This window comes from Polypterus senegalus, chromosome 13 (genome assembly GCF_016835505.1).
Source record: "Polypterus senegalus isolate Bchr_013 chromosome 13, ASM1683550v1, whole genome shotgun sequence".
Lineage (NCBI taxonomy): Eukaryota > Metazoa > Chordata > Cladistia > Polypteriformes > Polypteridae > Polypterus > Polypterus senegalus.
Window position 1 is genome coordinate 69,582,072 of NC_053166.1, and position 15,868 is coordinate 69,597,939.

Genomic DNA, 15,868 nt, shown 5'->3' on the forward strand with positions numbered 1-15,868 from the left:
GTTATTATTATTATTATTACTTTTGTTGTTGCAGTTGCTTTTATTTTTAAAATGGATGTTTACTTTCCAAAATGAAACTACCATTATAAGAAATTAGTGTATTCTTATATTTATATATTTTAATACTTTACACATTTTATAAATACAATGGAACCTCAGTTTGCGAGCATAATTCATTCCGGAAACGTCGCAGTCCAAAGCACTCAAATATCAAAGTGAATTTCCCCATTAAAAATAATGGAAACTCAGATGATTCGTTCCACAACCCAAAACTATTCATATAAAAATGATTAATGCAAAATATAAAGTAAAAATACATAAAACAAATTAACCTGCACTTTACCTTTGAAAAGAATCATGGCTGGTGTGAGTTTCTAAACTCTTGTGGGATTCCACTCAATGAGATGACACGCGTAAGAGCGCCCCAAAGCAATCACAGTCTCCCAGCGCTATAGCAGTTTGCCGTAAAAGCAAATCCGAAAAGATCGCGGACATGCTATAAGCGCCTGCCGTCGATGGGTGATACAAGGAACATTATAAATGCGCAGGGCACAGTACTACTTGGCCACAACCCTGCCTGACTGCTGTGTCTGTGTATAGGAGAGTGGCAGATCCCACTACAACAACTAACCACGCTGTTGTTGTTTCAAGCTGAATAAAGCTGGTGTTGTTAAAGTACTGAGACTCGGCTTCGTGTTTTGGGGCGCAAGACGGGGAATCGCATGTCACAGCACACACTTGCGCGTGCGCACACACACACACACACACACACACACAGAGTCACAATGCTGTAGTAAACAGTATACGGATGATGACTATATGAGTGAGGCACGCCGACTCAGACGGAGAATAGGAGACGATTGCCCACAAGATAGTGAGAGAGAGACACACACACACACACACACACACACGAGAGAGAGAGAGACACACACACACACACGAGAGAAGAACCATCAGCTCAGCTGTGATCACATGACACTCAGCAGACAAAGTGTATCCATACTACTTGTATTGCAAGACCTCGCTCGTTTATCAAGTCAAAATTTATTAAAAAATTTAGCTCGTCTTGCAAAACACTCGTAAACCAAGTTACTCGCAAACCGAGGTTCCACTGTAAATTGTACTTAGTTCCAAAATACTAAGTACAATTTACATTGATTTACCTAATATCTGTAGTGCTCTTTGGCATCATTTACCAAAAATGGTAAAATTGATCTAAATAAATATATACACTACCTCTTCCCCACATAAAATGCATATATGAATTACTTCATAATCTGTTCAAACTGTCAGGTTACAAAAAAGTGTCATATAGGTAATAATATATCGAATGGTAATACAGCAATAATTTGGGGGGTTGAGGGAAGTGGCAATCTCCATTTACAGCTTCACCTAGGGCAGCAAAAATGCTCAGGCCAGCCCTGACTACACTGCAGTTTGTATATTTGGCTGAAACAAATAATACAATAGAGCTGTAAAATTAGCCATAAATTATGGTTTGAATATTCTTGTTAAAAAAAGGTGTATATTATAAATGAAATAAATAGGAGTTAAATGAATGTTTTATATTTTTGGTGCTTGTTATATTTATTCTGTTATTAATATTTAAATTTTTCTCCTTGCAGATCATTTGTAAAGCATGAAGTGCTTATAACTTATGCATTGTGGAGAAAATGAAAACTCAAACAAATGTGATACTTAAAAACCTAACCCTTCACAAGAATGAGATTTTTTTTATGTGCATGAAGTTTTGAAATGAAAGAAAAGGTGGCACAGAGAACCCTTTGCACTGAGCATTAGAAACCAACAAGACATTTTTCTTCCCTAGATGTGCAATTTTTTTCTAATAGAGGCCAGAAGACATTATACAGTGGAACCTCGATTCACAAACGTCTCTGAACACGTACATATCGGGTTACGACCAAAAAGTCTGCCAAACTTTTGCACACTCGGTATACGAACAAGCTAGTTTCCCATTCCGTTTGTGCGTGCCGATGATTTCCGTACATGTTCAGTCTCTCCCTGTGCAGCGAGCGAGCGAGCGACACACATACACACACGCGAGAGAGACACACACACACACACACACGAGAGAGAGACACACACACACGCGAGAGAGAGAGAGAGAGAGGGGCTGGCCACATAAGGCTGAGAAGGCAGTTAAAGAATGCACCGGGCTTGTTTTTAAAAAGACAGATTCTAGCATTGTTTTAACCTCGTGGTATTTATTGAAGAATTTTTCTATTGGATTTTAACCTCCACTTCTGTTTACAGCGATCGGTTCATAGCGTGCATTGTTGCAATGTTAGTTTTCTTGGTGGTTTATTAAATTACAGATTTTTCAAATGTTCATTTTTTTCCCTGTGCTTAAAACTCATTAAAAAAAGTGTTTTTAGAGAGCGGTTCGTAGCACTATAGAGCAAACTCTGGCAGTGTTAGGGCCGATTTATACTTCACGCTCAGAACACGTACGCGCCTGCATCATGGCTGCCACGCGTTCCCAGCGTTCATTTCACACATCCTCTGAGCAGGTCCTCAGAAATTAGCGCAACGGGTGCGCGAGTTGCAGTACCATCAAAAAGTCAGGGGGCGCATTGTGCTAAAAGTCAGAACGTGACGTCAGTGTCTCTGTTTACTATCTACATGTGACAGAAAGCCTCTATGCAGATCCTATGGGATGAATGCTTCGATGTGGTGAAGCAAAATGCCGACATACAGATGCATTCGTGGTGCTTTTATATTCAAGCGTCACATATTCCCGAACGTAATGATACGATACATTTTAAAAGTCTCATATACCATCTTTTGTGCTGTCTTTTTTATTTTTTTATTTTTGCAACTTAACAACAGCGACATAATGTATAGCGTTATATTTGAGCCACTGAGAAAAAAATAAAGGACTTGTGCTTTGCTTTAAAGTTTTGCTCTGTATTGTTTGTTAACATCACAAATGAAATAACATATTGTTCTAAATATCGCAACACACATAGGCTCCTAGGCACCCACACTACATTTTCTGGCCTGTAGACCCAAAAAGGAGGACAGCTGGGGGAAAAAAATATTAATTACTGAATATAATATGACTGAGCAGTCACATGTGATTTTGTCTGGGTTTCTTATGTGCATTAGAAGTGCTGCGAGGTATCATCAGCTCCCCCTTTTTTTTTGCTCGCATAGAGAAAGCCAATCTTGTGAAGAGCTTTGTCTTGAACTGTCATTTGGAGTCTTCATGTGCTTCTTTGGAGCAACAGTACTTGAGTCATATGCACTCCATGCTTGCAAATACAGTGTGAGAAAAAATAAAAATATTAAACATAAGATAAATACAAAAAATATGTAAACTACAAACATACAACTCACATCAGCTTTTCAGCATTGCTTCTAATATAATTGATGAGAAAAGGACCACATTGACAGCTGGGAAAGCTGAAGTGTTAATTTTTTTTAAAGAGGAATTTGCCCCTAATGAAGCAGTGAGTAGACAGTGGGATCAGTAAAAGATGAGCCAATAAGTATTAAGTTTTTGCATTTAAACTTGGTAAAGGTGAGGCAGCTACAGTAAGTCAATAAATTAAACAGCTGTACATATAAGTTTTTTTTAACCTTTACATTACTTACTGTTAAAAGCTCACTACTTACAAAAATATTTTTTCTTTGATTGCAATGTTATATAAGGAAAGTTATATGTACTTTTTTTGCTTATGTTGAGGTATGTAAAGATTTTTTTGTTATGAATTTGTATGTACAGTATATTACTACAGTATAGTACAGTACAGTATATACTAGAGATTTGATTCCTGTATTAAAATGCTCTAATTTCAAACTCGTTTACACAATAAATAATATATATTTGCAGGAGTTCAACTATATTAAACAGAGTACCAGTTTAATATAAGTCATATTATTGTGTTTCTTCCTGCAACATAGAAGGTTTATTTGAGCAGTTTGTGCTTGGGGGTTTCAGATGGCCATCGTAAATTAAGTTTGGCGACACAAATTAGCTAATTTAAAGTTTAGTAATTGCCAGTTTGCCATTTTCTAAACTGGAGCTCATCCTAGGTAGCATAGGACACAATGCAGGTACAAACACTTGACAGGGTACCAGTCCATTGCAGGGTGAACACACACACACACAGAGACACACGCACAGACACACCCCAATCACACACAAAGGCCAATTTAGGATCGCCAATCCACCTAACCTACATGTCTTTGGACTATGGGATAAAACCCACACAGACATGGGGAGAACATGTAAACTCCATCCAGGAAGGACCTGGGACGTGGACTCTCATCTCCTTACTGCTAGGCAGCAGTGCTTCCACTGCGCCACCATGCCAACCTAAATAATTGTTAAAGACAAAAGTTATATATTGGGAGATACTCAACATATTAATATTTTTATCAGTACTGGAAAACTAAAAGTAGTAGTGCATCGCTAATTAAGACCTTATCTGTTCTTGCCAATGTCTACAAAAATGTCCCAGGACAAATAACTAGACTTGGCTGCATTGAGCCGTAGTTTTTGACTGACGCTGGTTCTCCAAATTTGCAGTTATGGTTTATTTATTTATTTATTTATTTATTTTACATTTTCATTTGAACAGATTTCTTTTTCACATTGTAAATGATCTGATTGTAGTATTTATTAACTGTGTAAAATTCTTCCCTTTTCCCTTGTCAGGAAGCAGAAAAAAGTCTGAAAAGATATAAAATCAGGTTTAGCAGTGCTATCAACTACTAGATACCTTATCTTCCTCAACAGAAGAAATGTTTATCTGTCCCCGTCACTTTTCACCTAGCTGACATTCAGCTTGTGACAATGCGGGTCGGCTCCATGCTCCCTCTTCCATTTTGGGAGCATCTTGAACCCGAAACAAGTCGATAATGTAACCAGATGAGCTTGGCACATGAGGGCAAACACACCAAGCAAGGGGATGGTGAAAAGTGCTAGAGTGCTTTTATTAAAATGAATCAAAACATTGTCCTAAAGTGCAGCGCAAAGTTCTAAATAAATAGATAATCCAATTAACAGAAAGTGTCTGTGGAGGTTAAAATCCAATAAATAGAAAATCCATAAAAAATGTGGTTAAAACTTATGCAGGAAACTGTCCTTTAAACACAAACCCTGTTGCCATCCGTCAACTCTCGTCTACCGTCTATCTCCTCGGCTTATCTGGACCAGACCTTGCAACTAAGGAGACGCCTACCCAACAGACACAGCCTTCCATCATTCTGTGGTCAACAGGCCCGGGACCCTTCCATTTCTGTGGTTCAACCTTAGGGCCCACAATCTGCAGCCAGGCTAAGGTCCTTCCCGTCCATGGACACAGAAAGGCTCCCCATCCAAACCTCTGTCACCCAGTCCTGCTGCCTACTTGGATTTATGCTGCAAGCAGCACACCTCCTGGTTGCTCCAGCTCTCTGAATCGCTCAGCTGGAGCAGTCCACCACCGCAGCTCCAAGTGCCAGCCACACGCTGTCCCCATGGCTCACACTTGCTTGCTCCTGCACTGGCTTTTGCTTGCATCCTGCCTGCTTCATGCTCCTTCCTTTAACCTTTGCTCTCCCTTTCGTTCTTCTCCTTTTTTCCCCCTCAATTTCATCCTCTCTTGCTATCATGCGCACCCCTTTTTATATGCTGGGGAGTAGTTGCAGTTGCGATCTCCGGATTGCTGTCCCAGGCTCATACTGAGGCAATCACACCACCCATACATGCCAGCAAGGCAACACATAGTTAGCTGACCACCTCGCACCAACCCAGAGATGAAGGTGTCTTCACAGCCGATCACTTTCACCTGCTCCACTCCACAGCACAAGCACAACCAATTATTTATTTATTAAAACGCCTGCTTTTCTGAGCTGCAGACCTGCTATACCACATACCCCTTCCCCTTTAAGCCAGCAGTTGCACGGGAAGGCTCCATGTCTCCACCAACCCAGTGCACCTGGTGGAACAGGTCTGCAGTTTGGCCCTGTCACTGCACTACACTATAAACAGCAATAAATAATAAAAGCACTAAAAATCGACCCTTAAAATCAACCCAAGCCCCCTTGTGAAACTAGGAAATTAAAAAAAGCAAGAACTTTAAAATGTCATTAAAACAATCAATAAATAAATGTCCATTAATAAGTTCAGTTTTTTAAAACGTCCTCCTCAGGGTTGAGTCCCGTGGGTTCTTTAAAAAAGTTAGACACCTATCCCATTTGCTGCTTTGTCTCCTGTTCTTTGGTCTCCATCGGCAGCTCATCCCACCGCTGCCACCATTTGCAATGGTGTCGGGTTAAATTTAAAGATACTCCAAAAATGAAAGAGGGACCAATGATCCGACCCACACTGTCACACATCTATCAGGTTTGGCCGACTGAGTCGCTTCCATACACCTAGTCCTGGTAAAGTCTGTCAATTTTGCCAATCTTTAGAGGCATCAGTGCCTTTTTCCTGATTCCCAAATATATGAAGGCAATCATTCCTTTTCCCAGTGCAAACCCCTCTGTCCTAGTTTTGCTACAATATCTCTTTTATAAAAGGTTGGTTGCTCACCTTTTTAAGTGTGTTTATTTACATGATAAACTATTACTGGGAGATATTGGACCAACCAATAGAAAGAAGAAAAAATGGAGTCACAGTAGAGGCAATTGAAGAAAAAAAGAAAAAAAATAAGACAAAGGGGAAAACAAGCACCACTGTGACATTTAGCCTGGCCTTCAGATTAGACGTTTGCACACTCTGTGCTGTGTTAGATTTTACAGTACTGTATGTTGTTGCTTGTATTGTAGGCTATTGTTAATGATGTTTGACTTTGTGCAGTATGTAATAATTGTTTTGATTTCCATTATAAAGAATGTGTAATTAGTTCACTGTTATAAATTGCACAGAACAGTTTAAATATACATCGAACATTAAAGAAATTGTTCAAATAATAAAACTGTCATTACAGTGTTAATATCTAAAGCAGAAAATGTGTTAGTGTGCTTGCCATGCCCATATTTGGATTTTGAAGCATCTTTATCTTTGGACAGTATTACAACCGCAATTAACCTAATTAGTTGCAGAATGTTCCTCCAGCTGTTTCTTTTTAGTACCACTTACTTTTCCAGCCTTTTGATGCCCACATCCCAACTTTTTTGAGACGTGTTGCTGCCATCAAATTCAAAATGACCTTATTCTTTTCTTAAACGGGTACTTTTTCTCAGTTTAAACATTTGACTTGTTTTCTATGTTCTATTGTGTATATCAGTTTATGAGATTTGCAAATCATTGCGTTCTGTTTTTATTCACATTTTACACAGTGTACATAAAAGATGTTGGTGCTTCAATGCCATGTCAGTGCCAGAAGTTATAGTTACACTAATGTTGTACCAAAATCTGCCTTTATAACTACATTTTATAACAGAGTGTTTTGTCTGGTATTCTAATCACAGCCTGCTTTTGATGTATAGTTCCGGGTAATTTGGACAGCAGTCAGTTGTTGTGATTTGTTTTGGGTCCTGGCATTTTACCCTTTGTCCTTATGATTTCTAGGCTATCTCTTTATGCCTTCAACTACTCTGCTTATATTACTTCTCACTTTTATAACACCATGAAAAGATCCTGCAGTGGTAAGTCAAGTTTCGAAATACATCCTTTAGGTTAGCTGACTGAGTAATTTGCTTATTTTATGCTGCGTGGGAGAGGTGCTCTTGGAACATATGCTAACAATATATATATAGAGGCTGCTTTCCGATGAAAAGGGTGATCACGCTGCCAAAGCAGTAAGCCCTGCAAAGGAAATAAAAGTAGAAGATTGATTTTCTTTGGCGCTCATATGGTCCAATTCCTGTTGCATACATGAATATCTCACACGGTTATTCTAAAGCTGCTGTGTCTCTCCTAATCACCACTGCCTGCTCTCTCCATCTCTCTCTCTCGCACATTCGAGATTTGTTTCCACCCACACATGCAGTCCCTCATGCACATACTTTCTCCTAAATAACACACAGCAAAGATGCAGTGTTCTGTAACCAAGCAACAAGCTAGGTAATTACTGTGACAGATCAGATTTTGCATGCACGATAGCATGTAGCACAACAGCTGAACCGATTTTTGAGGTGACGCATTACATGCGATTGATATTTGTGTGGAGAAGAGCAATACGCATGCTTCATTTTAAAACTGTTAATCTGCCAAACACCACAATTTTAAAGTGTACTTTTTTACCTCACATAGCCTTTCTAGCTCTATTCACTTTACCAGCATAATCTGAAGTGATTATTATCTACTTGATAATAAATAATATTGAAATAAAAACATTCATCATTTACTTTAATAGTGCAGTCTTTGTCTCTAATGACTTAGCTGACTTGTGTTGCTGAGTTTGTTTGTTTTAAATTATATTGTGATACAAATAGTGGTGGAATTATTCAGATTTTTCAAATGTATACAATACATCCTGTCAAACTGTAATACCGTTCTTCTGTTGTAAAATTACTTGTTCATTTTTACACAGAATCTCATGACAGCTTTATTAGCTTATTTTTTAACTGAGTCATTGAAATTATAGGCTGTTCTTCAGTAGTACTGTACATTTTCATTCCTGCTACCCTGAACTAAAAAAGGGGTCTTTTTCATTTTAAATCAGGGGTCATTACCAAAGAATTGTCTAAATTTGAACTTTTACAATTTAGTATTGTCTAGTAAAAAAAGTGGACTTGGAATGGACAAGTAAAAATCTAATTATTTACCTTGCTCATCAAAGTACATTAGTATCATCATCCTGGATAATGAAAATATAAGCCGTGAGTTACCTTCTCACTACGTAACTGAACTTTCCAGTAATTCAACTTTAAAGTGCATGCTTGTTACGTGTCACTAAATGAGTTCAGTTTGTACTTTTTATTTTCACCTGGGAATGAACATTAAACCACTGCACAGTACATTTATAAATACTGAGGGACAAAACTGCAATATAGTAGCAATATTCCCTAACAGGGAATTACATTTTGAAGGAGTAAATAGACATTTGGATTCTTTTATAAAATCACTGTTGGCTTTCGATGATGAGTTACTAGAAGGCTATGATTTCACCCAACCTTTTCTAATGTTTTAATTTTGCAGGGCATTTAAGGAATACTGAACTGCATTGATACTGAATTGTTGAATAGCATTTTTTTTTATCATTTGAACCAATGTTTAACATTTCTGAAAGGAATTTAAATCAATTTTGTGTAACAGCTTTTCTGGAAGCTTCCTATCAATATGGATAATTGGGGTATGGAATGCATTCATTTTTTACCATGTAATTTCTGCTCACCATAACGGTTATTCTGTCATTATTTTGTTTTCAGAATCATGCCACACCAACTACTGTATGTTCATCTTCAGCATAACTATTTCTCAAAATTATAGTTTGTCAGCGACTACAATTACTCTACTATCACATTACCTCTGAGGTGGGAATATTTAAAGGTAATTCCTGCCTAGTTGAATTATTTTCTTATTTTTTCAGCCTAGCTTTTCTGCCAGACCTTGCAAATTTTTAGACTCTTGATCTTCTGCCTTGATTTTGAGTACAGTAGAGTCTGCTCCTGCTGACATTGTGACATTGACAGTTTCCTCACACTTCTGGCACAAGAGCTTGTTTACATGCATGATAGATAGATAGATAGATAGATAGATAGATAGATAGATAGATAGATAGATAGATAGATAGTTTTAATGGCTGTATGCTGACAACAGATAAAGGAGTCATCAAGTCAAGCCAGTGTTACTTTAGCTTACTCCTTCAATAGGCCTAAGGATGGAAGGAAAGTGGTAGGAAAGTTGCAGCCATAGCCAGTAGGGAGTTTGCAGTTCTCTTAACAATTCATATCATTATTGCCCCTACAGAAATCCACTTTTCATTTTAAAAAGCGGCTAAGCAAGAAAATATTTGCAGACATATAAAAATAACACAGCATAACATTCACACCTCTAGGTCAACATTTTAATGCTTTGATTATTTGAAAAGAATGATCAGAGGCAACAAACCACACTGTCTCGTTATATTATCAGATATTCCACGAACTAGGTAAAGCGCAGTGGATTCACAGAGTATTCAAATCCATTTTCTCTTTGCTATGTTGCAGCCTTGAGTTAAAATCATTTAAATGTATGTTTCCCCATATCCAGCAACACTCAATACCTCAGAATGACGAAGTGAAAATGGGATTTCAGAAATGTTTGCAAATATATGAAAAACTACATATTGAAACAAATACTAAGACAAGTATTCAGACTCTTGAATCAGTACTTAGCTGAAAGACCTTTGCTATTCCTGGGGATGACACAGAAAGCTTTGTACACCTGGATTTGGGGATTCTTCTCGGCAGCTCTTCTCAAGCTCTGTCAGGTTGGATTGAGGGCATTAGTGGACAACTATTTCAGGTCTCTTCAAAGATGTTCAACTGGGTTCAAGTCCAGTCTATGGCTGGGCAACTCAGGGACATTATTAGAGTCGTGCCTAAGCCACTACCGTGTTGTCTTTGTATTGTGTTAAGGGTCGTTGTCATGATGAAAGGTGAACCTTCAACCCAGTCTGAAGTCCTGAGTCCTCTGAAGCAGGTTTTCTTCAGGGATGTCTTTGTACTTTGCTCTGGCCAGCATTTCCTCAACACTATCTAGTTTCCCAGTCCCTACAGCTGAAAAACAACCCCAGAGCATGATGTTGAAGCAATCATGCTTCACTGTTGTAATGGTATTCCACAGGAGATGAACAATACCTGGATGATGACGCTAATCTTGGTTTCATCAGACCAGAGAATCTTGTTTCTCACAGTCTCAGAGTCCTTTAGGTGCAAATTTAGGGTGGGCTTCTATGTGCCTTTTACTGAGGTGAGGATTCTGTTTGGCCTGTCTGTCATAAAGTCCATATCAGCGTAGTATTACAAAGATTGTTGTCCTTTTGGAAGTTTCTCCCATCTCTACATGGGTTCTCTGGAGCTCAGCTAGAGTGACCATTAGGTTCTTTGTCAGCTCTGATTCTGTGGCTTTTCTCTCACAGTTTGACTAGGTGGCCAGCTCTATGAAGAGTTTTGATTGTTTCAAGAACTATGAAGGCAGCCGTTCTCTTGGAAACCTTCAATGCCACAGGATTTTTTGGTAGCCTTCTTCAGATCTGTGACTCAACACAATCCTGTCTGTAAGCTCTGCAGGCAATACTTTAAACCTCATGGATTGTTTTTTGCTCTGATACACATCTGTCAACTGTGGGGCCTTAAATAAACAGGTCTTTGCATGTCCTAGTCATGTATAATGAAATGAACTGACCACATAAGGACTACAAACAAGGTGCAGAAACATCTCAAGGATGATCAGTGTAAAGGAGGCACATGACCTAGATATCAAGTGTCATAGCAAAGGGTCTGAATACTTGTGTCACTGTAATACTTCAGAGTGGAATTGATCTTGTCCATTGGTCAGGAGTGGACAACTAAGACAGCCTTTCCTCTGGAGGCAGTGCTTAAATTGTATTATCTGTTAATTATTTGAAATGACCTGCATTCTGATACTACTGGTAGGGTTTTTTTTTGTCATTTAGAGCATAGTATGTCTTCAAAATTACAACATCTTAAAGTGCTACTAAAGCCAAAAAGAGTGGCACGATATGGCTCACTACAAGGTAAGAAGAGAAAGCAGACATAGACCTTGATACAGGTGTAAGATAAAAACTACTAGACTGAAACAGTTAAACCCAATCAGAGGGACAGGATGAAGGTCTAAGTACAGAGAGGAAAAAAGGAAAGACTGGTCATCAAAATCCTGAATACCATAGAGCAAAACAATCGTCAATGATACAAAACAAACATCCTAAAATTAAAACCTTCTTAGATGTGTCTTATAGCTTGACAAAATCTAGCACAGATGTGGAAAAATGGTAGGAAGTTCAAAGTTAAGATGCTAGAAGCTGTGCCGTCTTATATAGGAAGAGCATGGTGAAATAACATATCACATGACCTGTAGCATGCACAGTAGCAGTAAACAATTACATGAAAGTGGACATAAAGAATACAAAGGAAGTAGAATTCTTAAGAAAACATTGCAAGTGCAGAAAATGAACACAATTCTCTCCAGTATAAATCAATGGACTCTAAAGTGAAGAGAGACAAATAGAGAATTCTTGACATGCTGAAAGATCTAGAAGCTGGATATCCTGCCCAGTTCATGTTTCAGCACATTGCTTACTTAGTAAACATCCTTTGTAAGCTTTTTAGGAAGAAGAAAATTTGTTTTGCTGTGGTATGGATTAGCAACCTCTCTGACTGCAGATTTTAGTTCCAACCAGTTTCACAGTAAGTTAGTCATTTTCCCTCTAATTAACTCATTGTTTAATTTGCTGGTCTTTTTTCTTCTCTTATTCTGTTTTCATAAAATCCTATTTGTGTAAGATTTATGTTTATAAGAAATTTAGAAATTATTTTATGTTTGTTATAGCTTTAGGTGTGTATGTCACTTTTGACAATTTTCCGTTAATTCACCTCTTTTCTGTGGAGTTTGCTCCGTTTATTGTGTTCTAATAATGGCGATTAATGTATGGTAGAGTAGACACCATGGTACAGTATATAACAGTGATTTTTGAAAGGCCTCAGCTACAATACGTCAGCATCATACTTGCTGGTGTGGTGAATACGAAATAATGACTTAAACAGCCAGAGCTCCTGGAAAATGATGACGATAAAAATTTTCAAAACTATTGTAAAATAAAATGATCAATGTGTAACAAACATAAAGGCTTTGTACATTCCAATTAAAAACTTCCAAGGCCAAATTGTTATTTCTGGATTGACCCCAAATATGAAGATGTGGAAATGACAGCTGACTTAATTAAGGTTAGAGTCAACCTAAAAGCTGAAGTTGCTTGGGATGAAAATGTAATCCACAGTGGACCCCAAAGACTGAAATTGAGAACCGCTGATATATAAAAGAAAGAGAGTTTCTTGAAGAACAATCAGATGTTTATTTTTCCCTCCATTTCTATGTTGAATCCTGAGAAATGAGAGATTGAATCTAATGGTGTTTAGCAACAACTATGTGTCAAAGGAATCTGAATATGTTAAGCAAACAATGAAAAAGATAATATTAACAGACATGAAGAAGTAAGAAATGTACACCACACTGTCACAAAGAAATGTAAAAAATATTTTAACTGACATCTTTCCAAATGATTAATGACTATTAAAAGTAATATGCAGTGCATTTGCAGTAAATGTCTTTTATCTGATTTATTGTAATCATTCATCTGTTTAGTGTTATCATGTTTGTCTGTGTTTGCCATATTAGTTTTATTTTTCTGTTTTTTTTTAACCATTTATTTTCCTTTTTCTACTTGAACACTTTATTTCTATTGTTTTCTGATTGACTGGCGTAGCTTGTCTAAGGCTGAGACCTGTCTTGCTCACATCACTGCCAGAATTGACTCCAACTCTCACAACGCACAGTTGGATAAAGTGGGTTTCAGAATGATGATATTGATATTTTTATTGCATTATTATTATCTCTGCTATTATCTTCATTAACTTGTTTTTCATTTTACCTTTGTTAGCAACAACGTTTATACTTAAAACTGTTATACAGTAATTAACAGCAATGCTTAATAGTTTGGGTGGCAGAGTGGCAATGCTGCCCTGCAGTAAGGTGACCAGGATTCACGTCCTGGGTCCTCCCTGTGTGGAGTTTGCATGCTGTCCCCATGTCTGTTTTGGTTTCCTCCCACAGTCCAAACACATGCAGATTAGGTGGATTGGTATTCTTAAATTGGCCCCAGTGTGTGGTTGGGGTGTGTGTGCTTGCCCTGCGGTGGAGTGGCACTTTGCCCAGGGTTTGTCCCTCTCTTGCACCCTATGCTAGCTGGGATGGGCTGCAAAATAAATAAAATTACTCTGAGATGCAGGACTTTCAGCTATAGTGCCCAAAAAGTCTTTAATATTCTAACTAGTATACGAGATCATCTATTAGCCTCAACGTTCAAATAAGGTCAAAGACCTACTATATTATTTTATCTTGGAATATTCTCATTAGAGATGCTGGTGTGACTGTTCCAGTTGCTCTTTAGTAATTATGACAATACATTGTAATGCACAGAAATTTTGTATTTCTAATATTCTTTCTCTATCTATGTCCTGCAGTAGCATGTGAAATTATTTCATTTTTAATTATAGTGTACCTAACCTTGGAAATTTACTAATAATAATTAATAATTTATTATAAGAACAACGCAGGGTCATGAAATTAAAGATATGCCTAAGAAAAGTAAAATTAAGTAGTATGTATGTTTTCCCCACATGAATATTTAATAATATAAGCAGGTTCTTAAGAGGGATACATGGATATTCATTCATATTCTGTCTTGCAGTTTTAGGGAATGTGCCATGATTTTTATCACAAGATGCCCCAAGTAACATTTAGTTAAAAGTTCTTTATTGTATATGCTTGGCACACAGCAACATTTCTAATCACTTTTGAAGGGGTTTTGAGGCATGTCAGAGAAAATAAAATTGGTTGCATTTCAGTTGCTTGCAACAGGCACACAAATGTAATGTTCTTTTGGTAACGTTTTCTGTCCTTGAACTCCAACTGTGCAGCTTGAGGCATCCAATTATTAAGTTACAGATTACCAGGTTATAATGCTTACTTTAAATTTTATAAAGATACTGTATGTAAGGTTTTGTGTAACATGTAGTGATAAAAGTTTCCTTGTATCTGATTGATAAGTAAATAATTTAAGTTTGTGAGCTTTATACGATGTACAAAAATAGATGTTTGAGGCAGTTCACTTAAATATATAAAAGTGTGTTTTCCAAATCCAATTCTAATATGGTAATATTTCATTAATTTTAGTTGAAGTGTGAACAGTATGTGTATTTTGTACTCTATTTTCAGTTTTAGATGCAGCATCTTGCGATCCTGTAGTGAGTGGAACATGTTTGATAACAGAAAAATGGATTCATAATTTTTTGATTTTGCTCATAGAATTTGTGGTTGAGTAAGGAACTGCATGTCACCACTGGAAAACGTTGGTGCACCAACCAGTTTTCCCATTTAAATCCAACAAAGAAAATACTGGAAAGACAAAAATAAAACGGGGCACCAGTACAACAGTGTTCAAAAATAAGATTGCTGCGGGATTTATAGGTGGGAGAACAGAAGGGGCAGAGACAGTTGCCCTTACTAGACATTGTCTTTGTGCTTTCGAGGAAACAAAAGAGGAGAAGGTTAGTGCCAGCGCCCCCTCTCAACCCGGTGTGGTAGTTCATACTTCAGATGAGCCCAGAGAGTAATCCATAGGGTTCACCGACAAAAGCGCGATAGACATATGTGCCACGACAAAACCGCGACCGACAAATGAGCGCCGACAAACCCGCTAACTGGTTTTCGACAAATGAGCGAGAGAGGCCAAGAGAGTGGGACCCCCTTGCTGCAATTCTTCCTACATATGCAGGGCGTGATCTTAAGGACTATCTGCGTGCCGTGGTGATGGCATGCCGCGCCTCAAAATATTTACTTCTAAAATAAACATTATTATATATGCATTAAACTAGTAATTCATATTTAATGAAACTTTTGCGATTTTGTCGGCGCCATTTTGTCATCGCACATATGTCTATCGCGCAAATGTCGGGTCACAATTCATAGATATACATGTGTGACGCCTTCAATTTTCTGAATCCAACATCACATCATTAATTTACAGGACATGCTCGTGTGCACACCTATACTCAGATACGCCAGGCCATGAGTAATTTATATAGACCACAGAAATAAAAAAGTGTTGTTTTACTACTATGCCAGAAAACATAATATAGTATAGCATTCTTGGAACTGCATACACCAAATCAGGATCACAGGAGGTTG

At 37.7% G+C, this 15,868-nt stretch overlaps 1 protein-coding gene across 3 annotated transcripts in view; it reads left to right on the top strand.

Annotated features, from left to right (window-relative positions):
- The window catches only part of gpr173 (G protein-coupled receptor 173), a 124,370-nt gene that overhangs the window by 90,368 nt on the left and 18,134 nt on the right, over nt 1–15,868 (top strand). The window lies entirely within an intron of this gene.